The sequence below is a fragment of the Euprymna scolopes genome, chromosome 30 (genome assembly GCF_053919585.1).
Source record: "Euprymna scolopes isolate OS-2025 chromosome 30, ASM5391958v1, whole genome shotgun sequence".
Classification (NCBI taxonomy): domain Eukaryota; kingdom Metazoa; phylum Mollusca; class Cephalopoda; order Sepiida; family Sepiolidae; genus Euprymna; species Euprymna scolopes.
Genome location: NC_136511.1, coordinates 16,584,719 through 16,612,022, shown reverse-complemented (window position 1 = coordinate 16,612,022; position 27,304 = coordinate 16,584,719). Strand labels below are relative to the sequence as shown.

Below are 27,304 nucleotides of genomic sequence, written 5' to 3'. Positions count from 1 at the left end.
CTGCTGGACCTACTTCTTTAAGCAGCACCAAATCCTTCGCGTATATTTATTCTACATAAATTATTTTTCATTTTAAATTAAAACTAAATTTTACCTCAAAATAAAAGTTTAAAAGTTGCTTAAATTATTTGTCATTCTAAAGTATAGCAAAAAATTAATTTAAAATAATTGTTTTATTATTCATGTTTTTTCTTGCATTCAGTCTACATAAAAATAAAAGTTCGTTCCGTTTCATTCGATCTTGGTTTTTTATTGCAAGGTCGAAAGCTGTTACTTGGTCTACGAAATTGCAAATGACATCCATGTTAATCTTTTACTTATTCAATTTTTACACATTTTAATCATACTTTTCTCGAGATTACATGAGGAGTCATTTCGTGATAAAAAAGTTAATTTATTTTAAATTAACTTGTTTTTACACGAAATGACTCCTCATGAAATAATGTTTTAGACAAGAAATATTTTGGGTATTGTTTTAGATTAGGTCCACCGCCACAATTTTCTTTGAAATGACAACTTTTATAAGTTTTCGACTATGCTAGATATAGAAATCGCATTGAAATTTTGCAGAAGTAAGTAGTTATCGAAATATAAAAAGTTGTATTATGCATTGTATTTTTTGGCGGCCATCTTTGTTACGCGCATAGATTTGTTTATGGTGCGCGCACGCGCGTAACAAAGATGGACGCTACAGAATACAATGCATAATAAAACTTTATATATCTCGATAACTACTTTTTTCTGGAAAATTTCAATGCGATTTCCGTATTCAGCATAGTCGAAAACCTATTCAAGTCGTCATTTAAAAGAAAATTGTGGAGGTGGACCTAATCTAAAAATTTACCATATTTTGAATGCCTTATTTTTTTTTTTTTTTCATATCACCCGCAAACCCTATCCTATTTAGCTGCATTGCATTACCGGTTCCCTTTGTTTGGATTTGAAACTGGCGGTAATGATGGGGTTCTAGCTCCTAAAAACACAAACACACACATACACACATAAATGTCCGCCCTAACTTAAAACCTTGCAACGGCTAGTTTGATTGGTCAATATCAGACTAGCTCCGCCAACCATATGCCGTGACTCAACGCCGTTCGGTGTCGGGAGAACGGTGCGCGTTGGGGACGGGTACTTGTTAGTGGGAGGGAATGTTTCACCCTTTCGTCTTTTTTTTTGGCGCTCTTCTCACTCGGGCTTAAAAGTTGTACCGTAAAACCTTGAGTACTCTGATCATGTAATTCGTTTGCTTTTTTTTTATTATCTACTTTAATTACTTATACTTTGCTATACTAGTTACTTATATATTAAAAATAAATATAATAGCTAATTTGAATAAAGTAAACAAGTCGACAAAAAGAAACAAAATTAATTAAACGTAACTATTACATGAAAAGAAAAAAGTCGGAACTTTAAAAGCATGGTGGCGATTTTTATTCACCGACTTGTTCGATTTCTCGCTTTTCATGACAAAAGAGTACAATGCGGTTTTTTGTGATAATTTGCGGTTCCACAACTTTTTCGCGAGCATTCCACTAATCAAAAAAGTTTGCAACTTTAACACTTATTTAAAACTATATTTAGATGGCAAACAAGTGACATATTCCCCATCCCTGGATGGGAAGGAGCTAATTGATCACGCACACTCGAACAACATCGTGGATCCCCCCCCCCCCCGATGTACAGGTAAGGGATAGCACGTGTCTATTTCATTTTTATTTTATTTCATTTTTTATTTTATTTCATTTTTTATTTTATTTCATTTTTATTTTATTTCATTTTTATTTTATTTCATTTTTATTTTATTTCATTTTTATTTTATTTATATTTTATTTATTTATTTTTTCTCTTAATACCTGTTCGTCCTACACGATGCTAGTTTTTGTAACTTTTGTCGATCTGCAAGTTCCCGAAAGGAAGTTGAGTGAAGATGTTCGACTTTCTTGGACGCACGTACCAAGAAAAGTTTAAAGACTTCTTATGTAAGTAAACTCATGAACACAATTAAAGATTGTAAAGTTTAATTTACAAGAATTTATTAATCGACAGGGAATTCAGAAAGAAACATTGATGCTTATAAAAATAGCCGACAGATCGATTTATTTTTAATCTGTATTTTTAAGCCTAAACAACAGTACTTACTTAAATGTTATATCGAAAATTGTAATATATCCAAAAATTACGAAAATTCATACAGTAGAGCAACTGATATTGCGTTTTTAGTAGAAAAAAGGCCAAAGGCCACAAATGTCGAAGCCATTAAAGTCACGAAACTGGAGATAAGTATGTCGGTCAATTTCCCGACGTGTCCCAGCGTATTATAAACACCCCAACCTTTTCATGTTAAGAACGGCTTTCGGAATACCCCCCACCCCCAACCTTCCTATGTTAAGAACGGCTTTTGAGGTTGGGTGGTGTTTATTCCGAAAGCCGGAAATGGGGAGGTTGGGGTGCGGGTGCTTGTAATACGCTAGGAGCACGTTGTAAAAATTGACCAGTATGTCTTCTGTATTCGTAATCTTCAAGGTGTTCAATGCTAGCTCCTGGAATTTTCGTAATTTTTGGATATTATACTATTTTCGACATGTACATTAAGTAATTACTGCTGTTTTAGCTTAAAACCACATATAAAAAAAATCGATCTGTTGACTATAGCAGAGCGAAACAATAAATAATTTCTTGATTATTTATTAGGTGAACAAGAAAGTTCTTGCGGAATTTTTGATTTCAAATAATGTATTTTGAAATAATTTTTCATTATAATACCTTTACTTTATATATCATTTTAAATAGCGTTTTCGCTCTATCTAATTGTGTAAATTACAATCGTTTTAAAAATATTGTTTTTCACAACGTTGAATACAAGATGGAAAAAACAAAACAAATTCACACAATTTTCTTATTTCAATTCAAGCTAGGCCAAAATACTGCTGCTTTCTATATCAATAAAGCGCTCTTGGCTCAGGAACCACTACTGAACGCACAGCACAATGGTGGTTTAAAAAATTTCATGGCCGCGACGAGAATCTGGAAGATAATGATCGTGGTAGGTGTGTCAGAAATTTCGTGAAAAATAGTGAATAATTCCACCACGTCTTTCCAAGCTTATAACTCCTCGAAAAATGTAATTCAATCCCTAATTTTTTTCAATTAAAGGAGCAAGGACCAAGGACAAAAAAACAAACAACGTGGTTTTAAAAAAAGGTTTTAAACTTCGAACTTTACAGGTAAATTTAAAAATAACACTACTTTTTTTTGTTTTAAATTTTAAGGTATTATTTATTGACCTTTTCTCTTCAATTTGTAATATATAAAAATTTGAGTAAATTAATTATTTACTTTTTAATAGACACTTGAAAAGGGGGGGGTGAATTTAAAAAAAAAAAAACGTTTTCTAAAATATTATATTCGGTTTATTGGAAAGAGCATAAAATTTCACATTGACCCTGAAAATATCGTAAAAATAGAATCAATAGAATTTTGATAGATTTTTAAAGTTTAAAAATTGAAAAATATTGAGTTCATAAAATTCATTACTGTTTTTAAAAAAAAAAAAAATTTATTACTTTTAAAACAACTTTGTTAGTTTATTTTGGAAGTATAATCCATAAAGAAAATAAATGACCCACTTTTGAAAGAGAAATTCCGAGTTTTTTTTATATTTTATTCGCAGTTTCGTGTTAGGGGTGTCAAAAATTCCTACAAAAATTCTGATACACCTATTGATGCACCAAAAGAAGATCATACTGACTGTTTGGTGGTCGGCGACCGATCTCATCTAGTAGTTTTTTAAATGTAAGCAAAATCCGGTTTGTACTGTACTGTACACATAGATTCGAAAAAGTTGTCAAAAAACAAATATATAACAAATAAATGTTATCAAAGGCAAGATAAGTTACTTTTCTACCAAACTGGATATATTTTTCGTGTTTTTATTCAATGTAACATGTTTATTCAGCTCGAAAAACATACAGTGTTTACCGATGTATTGGAACATTCAAGATGGCGTCTGATTCTCTCTTTAACACGGTAAGTGTGGGAAAAGATGTTATAAATAAAAAAAAACGGATAAAATACTGTTAAAAACTCGCTCAATATATTACTGTGACATAGGTTGACATATATTCGGCGGGTTTTTAATAGTATTTTGTATAGTTTTTTATTTATAACACCTTTTTCCAAACTTACGGTGTTAAAAATGGTGTGAGACGCCATCTTGAATTTTCGAATACATCAGTAAACACTATGTTTTTCGAACTGAATAAATATGTTACATTGAATAAAAACACAAAAAATATATCCAGTTTGGCAGAAAAGTAACTTATCTTGCCTTTGATAACATTTATTTGTTATATATTTGTTTTTTGACAACTTTTTCGAATCTATGTGTACAGTAATACAAACCCGCAAAACCTTTACACCGGTGAAATACTGTCAACAAATGGATGAAATGCATAAAAAACTTGGACAACCAACATCCAGCATTAATCGACAGAAAAGGCCTGATTCTCTTCCATGACGTTGCCCGACCACACGTTGCTAAATCGACCCTGCAGAAGTTGAACGAATTTGGTTACGAAACGCTGCCTCATTTGTCATACTTTCCAGACCTCTCACCTACCAATTACTACATTTTCGAGCATCTCGACAACTTTCTCTGTGAGAAATGCTTCAAAAACCAAAGCAATATGAAAAACGTCTTCAGCGATTTCATTGCCACCAGAGCGCAAGATTTTGACGTTACTAACATAAATACATGTTTTGCGTTGGCAACTGTGTGCTGATTCTGATGGTGCTTATTTTAATCAAATTTTTGAGCCAAGATATGTTCATCTGAACTTTAGTTTAAAAACCGCAAGAACTTTCTGGTCCATCTGATATATATGGATACAACATTCAAATTTTTACAGTTTAAAGGCAAAAATCTCTTTCAATAAATAAATACATTTAAAATTGATGGCGACAAGTATTTTTCATGATATTAAAACCTTTATTATCAAATGTATTATTTTCACTGGTCGCCATGTTTGTTTGCACATGCACAAAAACAAACATGGTGACCAGTGAAAACAATCCGGAATAAATTTAATAATAATGGTCTTAGAAAACTACTTGTCGATAACAATTTAAATGTGATATTCTTTCATAACAGACCCCTAAAAATCACTTCTTTCCCACAGAAAAGACATCATGAGCCTGTCTCTGCTCTATCGTTATTTACATAGCAAGTGCTCGATTGAACTCCAATCTATGGTTTCCCTCTTGCCAAACTTTGACAAAAATACAACCGACTATCTTCCCCACTCTTTATCTGTGACTAAATCTAAACGCAGATTCCATGAACAAAGCTTCTTTCCCAGAACTCCTGCCTGTAGAACACTGTTCCGCTGGACTGCTTCCCAGTTGAATAGAACATAGTAGCCTTCAAATCCAATGTAAATTAGATCTTGTTGAGCCGTTCCCATAAATAATCGAATTGTATCCAGTTTACACCATTAATGATTACTACACTTGAACCTTGCATTCATTAACCCATATCCTTAAGTGGCCTTTGAGCCTTGATAAGTGGTTACTCTAAAGTAAAAAAAAAAAAAAAAAAAAATTGCTGCCACCATGCCAGTAAATAAAGATATATTACATGAGACCGTTTGAAGGTACAAAGTGATTTGGGATTGTTAAGATAATCGACAGATCAAGTTTTGAAATATGTCCTTGTAATCAAAAATAATTACTTGTTAAATTGTCGTGTCAAAAATAGTATATCCAAATATTACAAAATTTTATTGAGTAGAAAATCTGCTATTGTGTTTTTTAGTAAAAGTTTATCCCTATAGGCTTAAAATGTTAGTCGCTATTCGAAAGCTTTTAACATTTTAGCCTCTGGGTTTTATCCCTTGTGTTTGAAATCTTCCCTTCCTTCTAAAAACATCTACAAAAAATGTAGTTTTCACCAATTTTTCGTAAATATGACAAAATATAGTACTTGGCCTTCGGGACAACATCAAAGTGTAGTATCTCTTGTTTTTTACACGTCAATAAAAAATGTTTTAAAAACTGGGAGTTAAGTAGGACGTCCCCCAATATGAAAGGGTGAATACGGTATTATGGTGAAAGAAGATACTAGCTGGGAGAAACTTGATTTTGTTTAGTTCTGGAGTGACAAGGATGACCAACGACCCCCACAATCCCCCCTTTTGAGTTGGCCATGTGCCTAAGTTTTTTGTTCATCGTTGATTTTGACTGTATTTTTAACATGAATAAAGGATTTAATATCTCAAAGTGTAGTATCTCTTCTTCAGATGCTGCACTTCAATTTCTTGTTCTCTATCAGTGGAGGAGAAATCCTTCACGACTGAGACAATTTTTATTTTTGTTCCTTTTTCTCCACGTTAAAAAACAACCCTGGTGTCTAACTCTGTCCCGTGGGGAGGCGTTGTAAATAGGAACTATAAATAACTTAATACTCAATGAATTTTCATAATATTTGGATGTGTTACTATTTTTGACATGACAAGTAAGTAATATTATTTTTGGCGCTTCTACAGAATTGGGACGAGATTTTTGGAAATCGTAAATCTGAATTTCACACGAAAATAATATCTATGTATTCCTTGTATCTTTTCAGTAATTATATCCAAAAATTACGAAATAGGTAGAAAATTTTTTATTAAAGAAAATAAAAAATAGAATTTGAAAACGATCGTAAAACACATGAGAGTTCAACAGGAGGTAATTTTCCGTACGAAATCAACAAATATGGCGGAAATTTTTCACCTGCTAACACGATTAAAGTTGTATTTTTTTTTAATAATTCAGTAATATTCAGGTGATTTCGACTACATAATTTGGAAGCTACAATTGTAATTTATTAGAATTGACAAAAAAACATCAGTTGGAACCATTGTTTTTTTTTTTTTTTTTAAATCTGAAAACTCCATCTATCGACAACAAAATCTCGTCCCTATAATGGAGAAGCACCTTACTTTGGCTTACAAGGACATATTTGAATAATCGGCGTATTTGAATAATTGACATATTTGAATAATCGAGCTGTCATCTGTATCTTAATAAGCATTAGGTGATTTTTATTCCTCAAATACAAAACCAAATCAACTGGAACTAAAAAAAATGGAAGCACCATATGATAACGTCAAATAATTCTGTCATATTAATTTTATTTATTGCAAACTATCATCCTCATCTTTTCTTAATGAAACAACTAATAAAAGATGAGGATAATAGTTTGCAATAAATAAAATTAATAAATAAAATTAATCTCAATAATAAGTTGCAATTAAAATAATATATGCCATTCGGTATGAACCCGGCCATGGAAGATTGGATAATAAATAAACATGAATTTATAAAACCAAAAAATTCAACTTTGATCGCTCTTTGGGGCCCGTGGCGCAGTTGATAGAGACGTTGAATCTCTATAGTTCCAGGTGAAAATTGTCTGAAGATAGCGGTTTCAATCCTACCCAAAGCCGGCCAGAGGCTTACTTGGCCAATACGTGATGAAACAACAACTACGGAAGGTAGTTATTGCCGAGAATGCTGTCAGAAGATTCAGAGTTCCTTTCCTATCGCGGTTACCACTTGACGAAGGCCAGAGGAATAGTTGGCCGAAACGTTGTGAAACAACTAAGAAAAGATGAGGATAATAGTCCGCAATAAATAAAATTAAAAAATAATACTCATCTCAATAATGAATTCCAATTAAATTCTGTCATACTTAGTTATCTCCCTTTGACTCATAAATGGTCTTAATTCAACACTTGTGTAGCATATTCACCATGCAGAAAAACTGCTTCACAAATCCTTTGTTTTTACTAATCACAGACTGAATTCGAACTTTACCATAAATTCAGCCTTTTTCCTTTTTAACATTTTCTTTTAAAATACTTCTGCTTGATAAATATTATGAATTTATTTTTCTATACAAATATGTTCATAAATTTTAAAAATATATATGTACAGGGTGGAACAACAAAATTGTAGCCTTAGAAAAGACATCATTCCATTTCTGTTTGACGGAAACCGTTTTTTTTTTTTTTTTTTTTTTTTTCAGATCATCTACTAGTTGGCCAGTTTTGTACAAATCCCAAGAGCGAGAGGAACCTTTTATCATGTCTGAAAGTGACACAATATTCAATGAGCAAGATCAAAGATGCGCTGCTGTACAACATGCTCTCTATTGATCCACGTTATGATAAGACCATTGCCAGCATCATCAAAATGCGTCGCTGGATTCCACGAATAACAGGGACATGCCCAGGCTGATGAAAACAAAGTTTCCGATCACGATTATGGTCTTTATTGTGGTTTCAAGTGAGGGCCACCTCACGCCACCTCACATTTTCGAAGTCGTCTTGAACGTCAATACCAAAGTACCTGGATGTGCTGAAGAGTGTGGTGATCCCTTGGGGCAATCAGATGACTGCTGGCAGACCCTGGGTGTGGCAGCAGGACCCAGTGCAAACCCATAAGTCCAAAGAGACCCAGGCTTGGCTTCAGAAGGAATGCTACGACTTTGTACCGTTCTCTCACTGACCCCCCCCCCCTTCCCCAACCTGATCCTGCTAGAGTACTTCGTTTGTTCATAAGTTGAGAACATCACCAACATGACCTCCCACAAAAACCAAAACCAGCCCAATTGCTGCCTTCTGCCGAACTCCCGCTGGCGCTTGTAGAAAAGGCATGCTCCCAGTTCCGGACATGTATCAAGGTGGTGATTGAGGCTAAAAGCAGTTACATTGAGTAGATGTCAGCTCTACTACATAATCAAGTTACCTGAGTTGATTTTTTATTTTCATTAAAAGTTTTAAAATAAAATTATTGTTTTCTTTAGGGTAACACTTTTATCGTTCCACCTCTTTATTTTTATATGTGTATAGATATATAATAATAAATAATTATTTATTTTTATATGTGTATAGATATATAATCATAAATAATTATTCTTTATTTTTATGTGTGTATAGATATATAATCATAAATAATTATTCTGTATTTTTATATGTGTATAGATATATAATTATAAATAATTATTCTTTATTTTTATGTGTATAGATATATAATCATAAATAATTATTCTTTATTTTTATATGTGTATAGATATATAATTATAAATAATTATTTATTTTTATATGTGTATAGATATATAATCATAAATAATTATTTTTATATGTGTATAGATATATAATCATAAATAATTATTTTTATATGTGTATAGATATATAATCATAAATAATTATTTTATATGTGTATAGATATATAATCATAAATAATTATTCTTTATTTTTATATGTGTATAGATATATAATTATAAATAATTATTTATTTTTATGTGTATAGATATATAATCATAAATAATTATTCTTTATTTTTATGTGTGTATAGATATATAATCATAAATAATTATTTATTTTTATGTGTATAGATATATAATCATAAATAATTATTCTTTATTTTTATATGTGTATAGATATAAATTATAAATAATTCTTTATTTTTATGTGTGTATAGATATATAATTATAAATAATTATTTATTTTTATGTGTATAGATATATAATCATAAATAATTATTCTTTATTTTTATATGTGTATAGATATATAATCATAAATAATTATTTTTATATGTGTATAGATATATAATCATAAATAATTATTTTTATATGTGTATAGATATATAATCATAAATAATTATTTTTATATGTGTATAGATATATAATCATAAATAATTATTTTTATATGTGTATAGATATATAATCATAAATAATTATTTTTATATGTGTATAGATATATAATCATAAATAATTATTTTTATATGTGTATAGATATATAATCATAAATAATTATTCTTTATTTTTATATGTGTATAGATATATAATTATAAATAATTATTCTTTATTTTTATATGTGTATAGATATATAATTATAAATAATTATTCTTTATTTTTATGTGTATAGATATATAATCATAAATAATTATTCTTTATTTTTATATGTGTATAGATATATAATTATAAATAATTATTCTTTATTTTTATGTGTGTATAGATATATAATTATAAATAATTATTCTTTATTTTTATGTGTATAGATATATAATTATAAATAATTATTCTTTATTTTTATATGTGTATAGATATATAATCATAAATAATTATTTTTATGTGTATAGATATATAATTATAAATAATTATTCTTTATTTTTATGTGTGTATAGATATATAATCATAAATAATTATTTTTATGTGTATAGATATATAATCATAAATAATTATTCTTTATTTTTATATGTGTATAGATATATAATTATAAATAATTATTCTTTATTTTTATGTGTATAGATATATAATTATAAATAATTATTCTTTATTTTTATGTGTGTATAGATATATAATCATAAATAATCATTCTTTATTTTTATATGTGTATAGATATATAATTATAAATAATTATTCTTTATTTTTATGTGTGTATAGATATATAATCATAAATAATTATTCTTTATTTTTATATGTGTATAGATATATAATTATAAATAATTATTCTTTATTTTTATGTGTATAGATATATAATCATAAATAATTATTTATTTTTATGTGTATAGATATATAATCATAAATAATTATTCTTTATTTTTATATGTGTATAGATATATAATCATAAATAATTATTCTTTATTTTTATATGTGTATAGATATATAATTATAAATAATTAGTCTTTATTTTTATGTGTGTATAGATATATAATCATAAATAATTATTTTTATATGTGTATTGATATATAATCATAAATAATTATTCTTTATTTTTATGTGTGTATAGATATATAATCATAAATAATTATTCTTTATACTTACAGATACTAGTGCGTCATGCTTTTGCAATTATCAGTGTAAGATGAGACAATTCCTACCGTTCGAGAGATTCAAACCCAGCCACAAAACCACTTTTGACTCCATTTGCTAAGCTTTTACCTCCTAGCCACCAAACTGGAATGAAGGGAATTAACGCAGCCTCACGTCACCATCTTTTTTTTTTTTTTTTTTTTTTTTTTTTAAGCGCTCAGCACAACTTGTGGTTAAAACTTAAATGCTTTAAAAAAAGTTGAAACACCAAAATCTTATCCAGGTAGGTAGAAGAGTGATTTATCTTGTCTTCAATAATATATTTTTTTTTTAAATTTAAAACAAAATTTTTTTTTTTTTTGTTACATATTTGTTTCTTCATCACTTTTTGGTCCCCTGATTTATCAGAGAGGAACCTATGCTTTCAGTGGCGTCTGTGCATCCATTAGTCCGGACGATTGCCAGATAACCATTCATTAGTTTTTCCTGAGATTTTGCAACAAATTGTATTTCGTTAAATAGATGTGCGCAGTAAAATAAATTTTTTGCGAAAATTTCCGTTGTGTCCCCAGAGGCTCAAAAGAGGTCAAAAATGCCTTAAAATGGCCAAAAATGACACGTTTCTCCCATAACTTTTGATCTATCCATTAGATTTTTCTGAAACTTGGCCAAAATGTGGAGCCCATTGTTCTTATTATAAATCTAGTATGGGTGACTCTGGCAAAATTTTTGTTCGCGTCCCCGTGGACTTTCAGTGCTAAAAACACCCCTTTTGTGGCTCTTTTTTCATATTTCTCAACAAAAGCTTGATATGTCTGACTATATAGTGGTTTTTCACGGTGGTCAACTCAAATATACATGCGTTAAGGCCTGAAACAGTACTGTTATTCATTTACACTGGGATTCGGCATCCCCAGGGGCTCAAAAGAGGTCAAAATGCTCCAAAAAAACAAGTTTTACCCCATAGCGTTTGATCCATCCATTAGATTTTCCTGAAACTTGGCCAAAATGTGGAGGCCATTGTTCTCAATATAAATTCAATATGGGTGACCCTGGCAAAATTCTGGTTCGCATCCATCTGGGACTTTTAGGGCTAAAAAAACATGCCATTTTGGAGCTCTTTTTTCATATTACTCAAAAACTTGATATATATGTCTATATAATGGTTTTCCATGGTACTGAATGCAAATATGTCTTAAGGCATGAAACTGCACCGTTTGTCCATTTTCACTGGGATTTGGCATTCCTAGGAGCTCAAAAGTGGTTACAAATGCCCCAAATTGCAAAAAATGACACTTTTTACTCCATAACTTTTGCCCCATGCATTAGATTTTTCTGAGACTTGATGAAAATGTGATGGCAACGTTGACCCTTCACACTTCTCACATTCATCATTTCTTCACTATTTTTTGTGGCATCATCTCACATGCAGCACCAGACAGGGACCACACATGTGCGGCTTGTTTAGTTTGTAAAACATTTTTTATAGTAGCCAATGAAACAAAAGCGATTAACTTAGAAATAAAAATGTCAAGTGTTTAAAAAAAAAAAAACAAAAGCGATTAACTTAGAAAAAAAAATTGTCAAGTGTTTAAAAGAAAAAAAAATTGTCAAGTGTTTAAAAGAAAAAAAAATTGTCAAGTGTTTAAAAGAAAAAAAAATTGTCAAGTGTTTAAAAGAAAAAAAAATTGTCAAGTGTTTAAAAGAAAAAAACAAATACGGAGGCTGTTATGACCAGTTTCTAAAACATCGATAATCACTCAAAAATAGAAAATTAAAATACGGGTAAAATGTTACATGTTTGTATGGTTGATGTTTATTGGATGGGTTTCAACCATTATTTTAAATTTCAATTTTTGGGGAATTATCAAGAATGCAAATGGCTATAAAGCTGTCACTTTCCTTTTTCTGTTCAGATTCAACTAAAATAAATAAGCGTTTAAAAAAAATGAAAACAAAATCTGGAGTTGGAAGCCATGTTTAGTTTCAGAACAGTTTCCTGGGTAGTTATTCTATACAAGTCCTGGAGATGACAAATTCCCAGTGGACAGCTGTTCTGTACAGGTTCCTGACTTTATCATTTTGTAGCCAAAAAGCAAAAGATTCTTCCCGTGTTGGCACAAAGAAAATATATGCAACGTTGCTAAAAATGGTTTCATTTTTATGGAACAATTCTGTTTTCTGATTAGTTGGTAGCAGAACGTGAATTAATTTTATTTGTCAGTTTCTAGTAGCAGCATCTTCCAACTGTAAGGGACCATACCCCATTAACTGTAAAAAACATTGCAGCACAAAACTTATCCAAGTAGATAGAAGAGTAACTTATCTTGCCTTTGGTAACAGTTATTTGTTGTATATTTTTTTTTTTTTTGTTTCCCCTGACAAAGGAGAGATTGGACCTAATAATTCACTCCTGTTCATTCGTTCATTTGTTCACACTTTTCTCAGTAACCATGCCTTGAATGTTTTTGAAATTTTGCACAAACATTAATCATGGTGTAAGTAAATTTTTGTCAACAGATTTTCTGGGAGAACTCTGGTTGATCCCCTAAGGAGCATTATAGGGGTAAAATTGATCCCAAATCGTTCATTTGTATCCACTTAATAACCACGCCTTGGATTTTAAAAAAATTTTGCACAAACATTAACCATGGTGAAAGTAAATTTTTCACTGGTGGAGAGGGACTCTGCATACTTGACTGTTTCACCACATTTTTGTTTTGCTGGCTATCGTAAAAAATGCCTGCTGATATATTTATGGCAATCTAGCTACACAGAAGTGTTCATATTTTATTCCTACTTGGAGTAATTAGGTTTCAGGAATGAAGCATGGCTACCTATGTGTAGCTTGTAAGAAATATATTTTCATAATGAAAAATAACAATTCTGTTGCTTATCCCTTTTTAATTTTTCAAATTTTCTAATGATCTTGGGTGACCATCACGTGGCGAACTCGCAAGTCGCTGACCGCAACGTTGTGTTCCGTGGATTTTTTCTCCAGCATCTTATTTTCTTATGACCATATCGTCTCACACTGTCGGTGGCATGCACAAGTTCTCACATAGAAAACTAAAATAAAACACAAGAAAAACACAGACTCCAGTGCTTCATATATAACGTATGTCCCCATCAACTTTCTACATGCTGATCCACTTCTACATTCTGTCGAGGATGGGATCATCTGTTGCTGTCAGTTCAGCTCGATGTTCCAAAGCTTTTCTGACCTCGTCCAAGCCACGATCTGTCTCCAATTGTCTCTGGCCTTGAACTCTGTCATAAAAATCTGACTCGCCCTGCCGTCGGTCGATTGTTGTCAAAAACTGCTTCCAACTTTATTACTCGAACACTATTGTAACAAAAAAAAAAACACTTACAACCATTATAAAAACTAAATATATCACTAAGATCAATTAAAAAGCATTAAAAACTATGCAACACAAACAAAAATGAACCAATTCTTTTTTCTTTTTTTTTTAACTTTATTTCAAATGTATACTAAAGTAAAAAAAACACTAAAGATGGTGAAATGGTGCAAAGTAGTCCCTGGGTCCAGTGGATCATATCATGCAAACGGTAAATTTGCAACGGGTTTGATTATCCGATTCGTTGTCAGCAACCTTGAATACCTCTAAAAAAAACAAATTAGCCTGGTCGGTGTCCTCTTGTAGCGTAAGGTAACATTTGCCTTATTTTTTAGTTAAAAAAAATACTTTTTTTTTCTACTCATACTTTTCTTGAAATTAAATTATTTAAATTTTGCAGGATTATTTCTATTTTTTTATTTTTTAATTTAAAAAAAATACTTTTTTCTATTCAAATATTTTTTCCAAAATTAAATTATTTAAATTTTGCAGGATTGTTTATTTCTTTCTTTTATTTTTTAATCAAAAAAATAATTTCTTTTCACTCAAAATTTATTTCCGAAATTTAAAAAAAAATTATAATGTTATATTTTCAGAAACTTTTATTGATTTATCCGCTTTCATTCTTCAGTTTCTCAAATTAAAAAAAAAATTAATAATTAACTTGAATATGTTAACTCCAAGGCAGCCATTTTTATTTATTTATTTTTTTTTTTGTATTTTTAATTCTTCTTTGATAAATTTTTTTGTTTTGTACAATGTATTTGTATGTAAAATTTTTTATTGAATTTTTCTTTGCATGATTTTGTATTATCTTTTTTCAGTTTTACGGATATAAATTCTTTAGACGATAATATCCAAATTGATGCAAACAGCATTTCTGCAAGCATCGAACGATTTTTCATAGCAAAAGAAATGTCTGAATATGAAAAGAAAACGTTTTGGAATATGAAGCAATTACGAAACTCTTTTAATGATTGGTAAGAAAATTGGAATTTTTCTCATTTGAATTACAGCTATTTTGTTGCAATAACATGTTGAATTTGAATGATTTCAGACAGGTTGTGTTAAATACATTTCTTCAATATAATTTAGACAATAGAATAAAATTAAAAAATAAATAAAATAACATAATTTGTTGCTTTATGTTAATTTTTATGAATAATTAAAAGGACATTTCTGTAATGGTTAAAATTAAAAAATAAATAAAATAACATAATTTGTTGCTTTATGTTAATTTTTATAAATAATTAAAAGGACATTTCTGTAATGGTTAAAATTAAAAAATAAATAAAATAACATAATTTGTTGCTTTATGTTAATTTTTATGAATAATTAAAAGGACATTTCTGTAATGGTTAAAATTAAAAAATAAATAAAATAACATAATTTGTTGCTTTATGTTAATTTTTATGAATAATTAAAAGGACATTTCTGTAATGGTTAAAATTAAAAAATAAATAAAATAACATTTGTTGCTTTATGTTAATTTTTATAAATAATTAAAAGGACATTTCTGTAATGGTTAAAATTAAAAGCTGTCTTTTGCGCTTGTATTAAGCAGATAATTTTTTTAGTTAATCTAAAAAATTTCTTTCAACAAGAAAAGACAACAAAACTCTTTTTAAAGGAAAGGCAGTACTTTAAAAAGATGTTGCTATTACCAACGTTATTGAAAATGAAGAACTTTGAAAAAAACTATCTTTCTAAAGAAAAAAGGAGAAGACCAAAGCTAAGTGTTGATTTAATTGTACTTTGAGTATCTATGTATGTCATTTTATGTATATATATATATATATATATATATAAATTATTAATTTTATTTATACAAACATTAATGGCTACATATGTGCATACATGTTTCTGTAATCACCCACGTTGGGGGATTACGTCTTCAGGCCAAGAATTACCGTCAAAATTCTTGGCCTGAAGACGTAATCCCCCAACGTGGGTGATTACAGATCCATGTATGCACATATGTAGCCATTAATGTTTGTATAAATAAAATTAATATACCTGCTCTGTTCACTCATTGCGCACTATTTTGGTAAACACATGTTGTTTCATTGGATGTACTTCTAGGAAACTAAACTCTACTGACTATATATATATATATATATATGTATATATATATATTTAGTGGAAATGGTAATTAATAAATTAATATTTTAAAGTGTTTTTGATTAGAAAAATGTGAAAAACAATTGATGGGTTTTTTCCCTGCCTTGATCAAAGCTCCTTGTTTTCTCGACATCACAGCATGAAAGGCCGAGAACATGACTTCACTTTCGTAGTTTTGCTTTCATGTATAAAAAACATGAATAAACACACGAGAGGAAAAAATAGCGCAAATTTTGTAACATAAAAGTCACTCAAATAAAAGATAGACACGACCTCCTTTCGTAAATCGGAGGTGTTATATTCTAGGGAGTATATAAAAAGTTGGAAGAAATAGTGACCCCCCCCCCCCCGAAAAAAAGCCTTTGCCGGACATACAAAAGAAGCGCATATCCTCACACACATTTTCGCTTTTATATTTTATATTATAGTTTAACCCTTCATGCTCTGAATTATGATGTAGATGATTAAAAAAAAAATATTGTTAATTTGAGATGGTGGCAGAATGCAAGCAATGAACAGTTGTAATCTGGAGGTTTCTGGCATCTACCCAGATACTGAACTAATATGTAAAAGGCATGGTTGAATCAATTCCCACTTTATTTATGCTCTTATATTCATTTATTTACGACTGAACGAATTAGTTCAACCAGTTTATAAAGGGTTAAAATTAATTTTTTTTGTTTTTGTTTTTTGTCAAATGTGTTTTTATTGATTAGAAAAATGTGAAAAACAGTTTAATTTTTGTAATAAATTAACATTTTGTAATTTAGTGATTAAAAGAAATCCTTAGATTTAGTAAAAAAAAAATGGATGTCCTGTGAATGTGCAGTTATTGTTACTCGAATGAACATAAATATTTGAATAAATGAAATTAAGAGTTTCTAGAGTAAATTGATTTTGCGAGAAGTTTGAGGAAGATCATTTTAAAAGAATCTCAAACCATGAAAAATAGATTCGGTATATTCATTTTTTAATGCTACCTTGTAATTCTCGTGAAAAATATGAATAGAAATCTAAAGGCTCAGGGCTTTAACATTATGAATCTGTCGTGTGAACCATTCACGCATGCGCATTTGTGAAACAGCAAACAGATAAAAATCCAACGCCTTTCACATACCAGTTTTTTTTTTATTTTGATCACTTAGCAGCGTTTTTTTCAGATGAAAATCGATTAAACTGTTTTCTACATATCTGAATATTTATTTAAAGTCTATAGATCAAAAGTTTGTTGAGTATATAGGTTAAAAATTGTCCTCAATGCACATACACTCCTCACTTTTATATATATATATATATATATATATATATATATAAATATATATATATATATACACACACACACACACATAGACTATTTCATTATATCACAACTTTTCAGTGCAGCTAGATTAGCACTTGCCCAAATATTGTCAGCCATCAGACAGTGCTCCATATTAAAAGATTCCATTTGAACAAAAATGTTTTGTATTTAATAATAATGACTTTCAAATTTGAATTGTTTCAATTTCAAGGTCGTATTCCTGAAAAACCAAATTTTATGAAATCTGCAAACAATTAAAAAAGAATGAAGAAAAAAGTTGAAAAGTAAGACAAAGAAAGGAGGTTGATGATGCCAAATTGTTGCAGAGTTATAAAAAGAAAAAATCTTTGGTAATTTTTTTTTTTTTTTTTTTTAAATTTTGTTTAAAATTTCCATATTAAATATGAAATGAGAATCATCTACTAATTTTTTCCCAATTTGTCCGATCCATAAAACTTTCTTGACTGTCGGTCAGTTGTCAGTTGACATCAAATTTATCAGTTAAATCGAGAAAAATCCTTGTGATTTGCGAATTTGATTTTTGTTTTGTTTTTTTTCCAAATTTTTATATTGGTATTTCATAATTGATAAAACAAAAAAATATTTAAACAAAATGTAAATTGTAAAGAATTCGTTAAATGCGATCCTAACATTTAACAAAATAAGACGTGAAAACTATTAACAGTGAACTTGTAGAAAAAACAACTTTTGGATTCAAATCTTGATATAAAATCAAAAAATACAAAATAATTAAAATTAAAAAAATGTTTTTATTTTTCTCTTTTACAGCAAAAATCAAAGCTTCTTAGAAAATTAAAGCAGAAATTCCAAAGGTAATGATTTCAAATTTCAATTCCTTTTTAATGGATTCACTGTTTTTAATTAAAATGACGACAAAAAGTTGATACACATACCCCCTGCCTTTTCTATGAGGAACTTAATTTTGTAAACAAACCACAAATCAAAGAATTTTTTTTAATATCATGAAATTTTCAGAATTTATTCAATAATTTTGATTTTTATCTATCTATACAATGTAATTAAAAGTATTGTTTGTTGTTAAATATATATTTTTTTATTTACAAAATATAATTTTAAACCTCCTTTCCACTATTTTGATTGATAAAGAAAATTTTAGGTTTTCCTTCTCTGATTTGTTCAAATTACAAAAAAAAAATATTCATATTTTTGTTTTATTGCTAAATCTATACACTAAAAATTTTGTCTGTCATAATAGCCCAGAAATGTGGGATCATTTTACATGAAATATGTTCAAACTTATCATCAACTCTAAATTCTAAAATGTTTTTTTTTTTTTTGTTTACACAAAGTTTTCCAGGATGTTCATATGTAATTGAATGATAAAATCTTATTTAATCAGTGGAAGATGATAATCTACAAATTTAAGTATGCATCCCCCACAACCACTTAAAAAAATAGCAAGGAGAGGTAGCTTTCTGCTAGTAGTTTATAATACTTCACATATGTGTCATATTTCCATCGGGCAATGTCAGTACACAGGCTCTGCTAGTAATTAGTATATGTAACTTATATATAACCCCTTTCTCCACTCCCAATTTATTGCTGCCTGGAATGAGACTATAGCTTTTTGCTCGTGGTTAATAAAATGTAGCATTAAAAATATAACTTTTGGCTTGCTATAAATTCACAATTTCAAAATCTGTTCAGATTTTAATTTCGAAGATTCAAAATTCAGTCGTCGAGTTCATATTTGGTCTTTTGGACACTTGTACAGTTTAATCAAAATATTAAAAAATGAAAATATCGAAAAAAAAAAGATTATATTGTACGTATCTGAAAAGATCTCCGAAAAAAATTTAATTTAATTTGATCTAGTAGTTTTTTTTTTTTTTTTTTTTTTTATACAGTGGAAAAACACGTTTTTATGACAGCGCGTTGAAAATAGACATCTTGGAATTTTTTGAATATGCCACGGGGAGATAACTCAATGTAAAGCGCCGACACTCCCTCCCCATCTTTAATACTAACTTTTCTTTCTAAAAATCAAAGCTTTTGCTCGGTATCATAAAATTTTTTTTGCTGTAAAAAAAAAAAATAAATAAATAAATACTTGATGAAATTAAGTGAAATTTTTTTTTTAGAACTTCATTCCATAACGGATACGTACAATTTAAACTTTCGATATTTTCATTTTTTAATGTCTTGATTAAACTCTACAAATACTATCTTTTGCATATCATTATATCTGTGTGATATAAGAAAAAGATTCTAAGAAATAGCACACACATATCACGTACTAAGCAGACCTACCATAGAATTGAACACAATTATAGAAACCATCAATTACAAAAAACATTCTTTTGTATTATCATAATAAACTTTTTACTTTTATATATGAGGCTGACAAGGGAGTTCTGCGGTTTTTATAACTTTTAAATTCAGATGAACATATCTCTGTTCAAACAAAAATTTATTGATCGAAATAAGCACCATCAGAATCAACACTTTTGCAAACGCAAAACAAATAGATTTATGCAAAGTAACGTAAAAAATCTTATGTTCTGGCGGGGATGAATTTGCTGAAGGCGTTTTTGATATCGATTCGGTTTTGAAGCATAGCTCACACAGAAAGTTGTCAAGTTGAAAAAGTGGTAGTCAGTACGTGAGAGGTTTGGAGAGTATGGAGGGTGGAGAAGAGGTTTTTTTTTTTTTTTTTCAACTTTTGCAGGGTCGGTTTAGCAACGTGCAGTCAAGCATTTTCATGGAAGACAATTGGGCCTTTTCTGTTGACTAATGCTGGGTGTTAAAGTTTGTGATGCATTTCATCCATTTGTTGACAATACTTCTCTGCTGTAATGGTTTCGCCTACATAAAAAAATAAACTGTAATGGATGAAACTAGTCGCAAACCACCAAACAGTCAGCATGACCTTCTTTTGGTGCAACTCTTGTTTCGTGACGTGTCATGGAGCGTCATCTGTGTCTAACCATTGAGTTAAGCGTTGCCAGTTATTGTAAAGAACCCACTTTTCATTGCAAGTCTCAACCCGGTCAAGAAATGGGTCGTTCTTGTTGCATAAAAGAAAGGAAAGATGACGCTTCATAACAGCGTTTCTCTTGATGGTTGTTCAATTTATGAGCCACCCATTTATCAAGTTTTTTTTTTTGTCTTTCCAATCTCTCAAGTGGTTGGAAATCCTAGTATATGTTATGTCTAATTCAGAAGCAAGTTCTCGAATGTTGTGCATCGATTGGCTTCAACTCTTAATTGATTGTCAACATCTGATCGCCGACCACCATGCTCATCTTCAAGACTCTCGTTGCTACCACAAAATTTCTTAAATCACCGTTGTGCTGTGTATTGTGGTCTCTGGGCTAAATGCTTCGTTGATATTGCAAACTGTTTCAGCAGCTTTTCAGCCTAGCTTGAATTGAAATAAGAAAATTGTGCGAATTTGCTTTTTTTTCCGCATCTTGTATTCAACGTTCTGAAAAAAAAGTCATAATTGTTTTAAAATGATTGTAATTTAAATGATTAGGCAGAGCGAAAAACGCTCTTTAAAATGATATATAAATTAAAAGTATTATAACGAAAACTTATTTGGAAATACATCATTTGAAATCAAAATCAAAAATTCCGCAAGAATTAATATTTTTATCCCAACTTCCCTATTTTGGATATGCTATGAAAGCTCCTCAGGCTAATCTCAGTCTCTCATTCCAGATTTTTTTTTCTTTTTTTTTTTTTTTTTGCCATGTGCTGTCCTTTGTTTTCTTTCTTCAGAAGCCAGCTTGTACATACTTCCTAATTTGCATATGTCTTTTTTTTTCTTTCTTTCTTTTTTTCTTTCTTTTTTTTTCTTTCTTTCTTTTTTTCTTTCTTTTTTTCTTTCTTTTTTTCTTTCTTTTTTTCTTTCTTTTTTTTCTTTCTTTTTTTTCTTTCTTTTTTTTCTTTCTTTTTTTCTTTCTTTTTTTCTTTCTTTTTTTTCTTTCTTTTTTTTCTTTCTTTTTTTTCTTTCTTTTTTTTTTCTTTCTTTTTTTTTTCTTTCTTTTTTTTTCTTTCTTTTTTTTTCTTTCTTTTTTTTTCTTTCTTTTTTTTTCTTTCTTTTTTTCTTATGACTGCTGCTGCTATTTTCTGCTGTGCTTATACACTCTGTTAGAATAACACCTTCCTTTAGCATACGGAACATCGGGCAGGGTATATATCCTGGATTTAACTGCTATTGGCGACAGTTTGAGGTTAGGTTAGTAAAGAGAGAGGAATAAGGGACATTTTTTAATAGTGGTCAGTCCACAAACTGAGAGGGAGAAGGTATCCTCCGAAAGTTATTTCTACTGAACAATGTTGGTTTAGAAATTTATGCCCAAGAATAATGTCACTGAATAGATCGGCCATAATTGATAGCTTGACATTATCGTACCCCCCTTTCATTCAAACGCAAAGATACAACACAATGTCCATGAGTAGAGGACAAATGGCGACTGCTGGCCATCAAAATTCTTCCAGAACTTGGCGAGACTAACCTGAGTATCTTAACTTTATCGGGATGAATGAAATTTTGAGACCTCCCCAAAAACAATGGAAAGCTGCAGAATTCAACACAAAAATATGTTTCCACTCTTTGCATCTTTGACAATCAAAAGTACATATACATTATAATTAGATTTCAATTACATGCAAGACAAAGTTAACACAAAAGTTTATGTTGTAAGTTCTTCTGCACCAAAAGAAAACAAATCGTAATTTGTTATAATAAAAATAAATAAAAGTGAAATATAAAATGAACAACATGATTTATTGACCGACTCTTACAGATCTCCTGGATCTTGATGATGTATATTTTTTTGTCTTCTGTTTAAAAAGAGTTCAGTAAAAGAAAAGAAGGTTTAACCGTCCAAGGGAGGTAATTCAGATTATTCAACATCCTTCTTTCAAAGTTTCTTTGGTGGTTGAACTTTTCTACCATTCTGTGCACCGGGTGAGCCAAAAGCCACTGACCCATTTTAATTTTAAATAACTTTTTTTTTATTTGAACAGTTATATGCATGAAATTATAGCATCGTAAAATAAAGGCGATAAACTTTATTTTACCTTAGAAACTTCTTTTGTTAAATGTGAAAAATAACTGCAAATGCCTTCCATTCTCTGCTTCACACATTTAAGCTCTTTTGATTACCTCTGTCATAACCTTTTCCAAAGTTTCTGGCCTTATTTCTCTAGTGATGTTTTCTTTTCGCTCTATTAAAGATCGGGGCTTGTTGACAAAAACCTTTTCCTTTAGATATCCCCACAAGAAAGTCGGGGCTAGTGAGATCAGGAGAACGAGATGGCCAATTGATATCACCAAATCGAGAAATTATTCTTCTATTAAAACGTTCCCGGAGTAATTGCACGCTTTCTCTTGCAGTGTGAGCTGCTGTTCCATCCTGCTGAAACAATATTCTAACTCGATTTCCAATAGCTGACCTTAAGAAATCTCGAAGCATTGCTCTGTATCTTTCTCCTGTCACAATTACAGCATTTCCATTACTGTCTTCAAAAAAGTATGGCCCGATAATTTCATTTGCAGTTATCGTGCGCCATATCGTGCACTTTACAGAGGAATTTCTCTCGTATGCACAGCTCTTGGATTTTCTTTTGCCCAAAAGCGACAGTTTTGTTTATTGACAAACCCATTTAGGTGGAAGTGGGCTTCATCAGACATGATCAGTTTACCCCCCAAAAATTAAGTTCATTTTTGGCAAGTTTTCGTAATCAAATGGCATACTTGTAGTCTAGGCCGAAAGTCCTGTAGTTTCAATTCTTGAACGGATTGAACTTTGTATGGATAAAAATTTCGACCTTTCATAACCCTTCTTAAAGACGTTCAAGAAATTCCGAGTTCTAATTCTCGTTTTCGGGTCAAAGTTGTTGGATTTTCTTCAACATTTTTACGTATCCTTGGTTTAATCCATACAAACAGCTTTAGGGTCTTCCAAAACATGGCACATCACTCGCAGCTTCTTGATCTTCAAATCTTTGAACTATGCCCTTAATTACATTCTTACTGGGTGCATCTCTCACGTTGAAATAAAACGATTCAGCAGGTTCTCTGGCTCAATCTGTTCTGCATCTATCAATTGATTTTAAAGAATTGTTTGGCTCTGTCTTCTTGTCAGTCTGGTGGTCTTATTTTTTTTGGCAGGGTATTTATTGATGAGGAGCTTGTGGTGGGCGTTTTTTCTTCTGGTGAAGATTTTTCCATTGTGTCACGTGTTTGTGGCATAGGATTTTTTTCTCAGTAGCATGTTTAACGCCTTGAATGCAGTATATACTGTAAGCAACTGCATCATAGGTAGAGTTTTTGTTTTCATTGAAGCCACTTTAACTTTAGAAAATATTATATGGGGTTTCCTATTTTGCACACCATAAACAATAAAGCCATATGCTTTGATTTATCGTTTTGATTTCAATCAGTAAGTTGCCATCTTTCTTTTTTTTACCATTTTTGGCTTTATTTTACTAGTTAGAACTTTTTCAATAAGGAAAAGAGACATATTCGACATCAGAGTTTCTTCCAGTGACTCTATTACATAGAACTTGGAGAAATCTGGATTTTCTTCACTTTCAGAGTCTGATAAGGAGCGTTTTTTTTTTGTCTCAACATAAGTTTGTATAGTAGTTTCTTTGTCTGTATTTCCTACCCATGTTGGAGCCCGATATTGGGACTTGTCAAGGGGGGAAACCCATTTGCCTTAACAGTCAGAGCTACACAGGCAGGATGCTCAATCAAGTGAGAAATCCTGAGTGTCTGTCTCTAGATTTGTTTCAATATCCAAATCTTGAGTGAAAAGAGTTGTTCGCAGCCATGTCAGAATTGTGTTCTTAACTTGCTGATTGACGCTTAGCTAGCACCTTCAAACATCTATTTTGGGGGAGGAGGTTTGTTGGTTTCTGTATTTTTTATTTGTGAGAGGATTTCTTTTAATAGTTTTAGAATTCTCAGTTTATTTTGTTCAAACCATTAATAGTAGACGCAGGGCTTGACCTGACCAGCTGATTGATCGGATTGGGCCCCATCCGACCACCTGTCTAGCCGAGGCAAGGGCCAAAGTGATGAGTTGAGAAGAGGAGGTTCTAGAACTCATCCTCCAAGACCTTCAACAACCAGGATTCGATCCCAAAGTGTCACGGGTTGCCACCCACGGCCAACAGGTGGCTCCATTCAGGGACTTCTACCCTCTGCAGTGAGGCAGTCGGTGTATTCTGATGTCCCACTGACAGGGCGACTTGGTAGTTGGATGGTACAGAATTGATTTTATCCTTATGCCATGGTAGATCCACCAAATAAGAATTGTTTTTGAAGTCAATAGATTCTTTGAATTAATTTTATGTTTGTCAAACTCACCAATCAGTTCTCCATCAAGGGAAGTACCAGCTGAGTCTACTGTAAACATCTTTTTCTAAATTTTTTTTCCACACTTGAAGTTTCAAATATATCAGAGAACAGATCCAGATAGGTTAACCTGGGTTCCAGTATGGAATTTAATTGTCGTGCTGGGCAATAGGCATATTCTGAAACCAAAGTGTGATAATTTGCAGAGAGCTGGCACTTCCAGTTCCCATGGGATTGATTTGATTAGGATATAAAAAATTTGAACGTTTCCAAATGAAGCAATCCCCTAAAATTCCATGCATGTCCATTCATGCATTCAATAATTCTGGAGCCAGTCATAAATTGAAATATATCAACTCCAAGAATGTCCTGAATTTTTATAATGTTGCTCTGTTTTTCGCATGAAAATGCTAACCTATATTTTAATTTATTTAGGTTGGATTTCATTTAGCCAAAATCACTAAACTCCAATTGGATACCAAATTTGTTACCAATTAAGACCGGAATAGGGAGTTGCTTCCCCTTTTCCGCATTAATCTTCAGTACACCTGAATAAACTGCTGGATCCTTCAGCCTCACTTTCTCACTTCGATCCGGAACTTTCTTTAAGGACTTTTCTCTTCTCTCACCGTTTTCTCTGCTTGAGCAAAAGCACTGTCGCCTGTCCGTCCGAGTTCAGTCTTTTATTCCTCTCAAATCTCAGGAATTCTCGTGGTTAGTCTCGTCCTTTTTCCCATAAAACCAATCACGTCTACCGCTTCTTCTTCCTCTCCCAGCCCCTGTGTGTTGACAGCAAACAGAACAGACTTTCTGTCTTTTGGAGGTGAGAATTACTACTACAGTTTTCATCTGGTTATTAGATTTAAATTTTCGTCAGGATATCTTAACTTTAATATTTTTTGGGAGAAATAAGATTGACGAGTTCCAGTGTCAAATAGACAATTAACAGTAGCTTTTTTTAGTTCCGTAATGTGGCCACAACAGCTAATACGATGTTCTCATCAACATGGGAAAATAGGGAAATCACCCTTTTGGGACTATCACATAATGGTGTAATATGTGCTTTTGAGGGACACAATTTGCAAACGAGAGGTGATTTGTTCTGGCGTCCTGGGCAATGCTCGCTTTTGTGTTTGAAACTGGAACATCTTTAGTAAGGTACTGGATTTGTACCCACTAATAAAATATGTTTAATGAACACAACACGAAATGAACAACAAAAATAGTAGGGTCTTGCTGGTCCACAAATGTTTTGGAATGGTTTACCATTTTATGTGTGTAGTGTTGGCCGAGATTATGGTAAGCTTTCCAAGAGTCACTGCAAATAAGGTAACTGGGCAAAACAAATTTTGTAACTAACGGGACTAAAGTTTCCTCATTTCTTCGTTCACTTGGTCCTGTCAGAGCAAGCACAAAACTTTTGAAACTCTCTGTATCCCTCCAAAAAGCCAAATTTGACTGAGTTTTCTTCCTCTGTTATATTTTCTGCGAACAATGTTCCGTCAATTTCCACCTCGATGCCCTCATCGTCTATGGTTAATAAATATTATCTTCCAGCATTCCATCCTGGTTTACTCCAGGAATGTTCCTTTCGCGTCACTAACACTGAAGAAGCAGTATTTTCTTTTTCGGCTCCACAGAGTAAGTTCTGCATTGCCACCTGCATTCTTCCTCCCTATAAAAGCACGTTTCTTTACAATTGGGGCAGGTGACACTTGTAGGTAAGACCCCATGCAGTCGCAGAAAATTTCTACTTTTTTCTTCCTGCCAAAGAAACTTCCCAATAGTATCGAAATACATATTTTGGCAACTGTCACAATCCGTGCGACACATGTTTCCGGAAAATAGATGAAATTAATTGACAAAAAAAAATAAAAGTAATTAATGTAATTAAGAAATGAATGTACTGAAGAAAGTTAAAGAAAGATTGTCCGTTTCGATATCGAGAAGCGGGAAAATATCCAGATGGGTGGGGGGTGATGTGTGAAGCCAAAAAATAGCCGAAAATGTATTGGGGACCATATTTTGGTCCTTCTGGCTCCGTTTGGCTCAGTTTTTGGCGTTTTTTTCCTAAGTTGAAAAATCAAAAACAAGATGGCCGCCAGTGGAAACGATATCTCATTCATCTCAAGTTGAGGTATATATATTGTGTGGGGGGTTCATATTGAAGACATGTTAACGGACACATTAACGGGGACTCAGAACAGATGACAATGATAATTAGGGAGACATTTATAACATATAACAGTTCTTATTAACACAGACGAGGGGACACATAATACTTGGAAGGGTTGTACAAAGTT

The 27,304-nt window shown here is 31.1% G+C and overlaps 1 long non-coding RNA gene across 2 annotated transcripts in view; it reads left to right on the top strand.

Moving 5' to 3' along the window:
• The first annotated feature begins 1,067 nt into the window (after positions 1 to 1,067).
• The window catches only part of LOC145254666 (uncharacterized), a 155,668-nt gene continuing 129,431 nt past the window's right edge, over positions 1,068 to 27,304 (top strand). The window contains exons 1-5 of one of the 2 annotated variants that reach the window (XR_013863788.1): positions 1,068 to 1,686; positions 10,876 to 11,144; positions 15,048 to 15,203; positions 17,856 to 17,994; positions 18,434 to 18,477. This is a non-coding gene — a long non-coding RNA (uncharacterized LOC145254666). Of the gene's footprint in view, positions 1,687 to 1,828; positions 1,983 to 10,875; positions 11,145 to 15,047; positions 15,204 to 17,855; positions 17,995 to 18,433; positions 18,478 to 27,304 lie in introns of those variants that run through there. The other variant, XR_013863789.1, reaches the window with a different exon arrangement.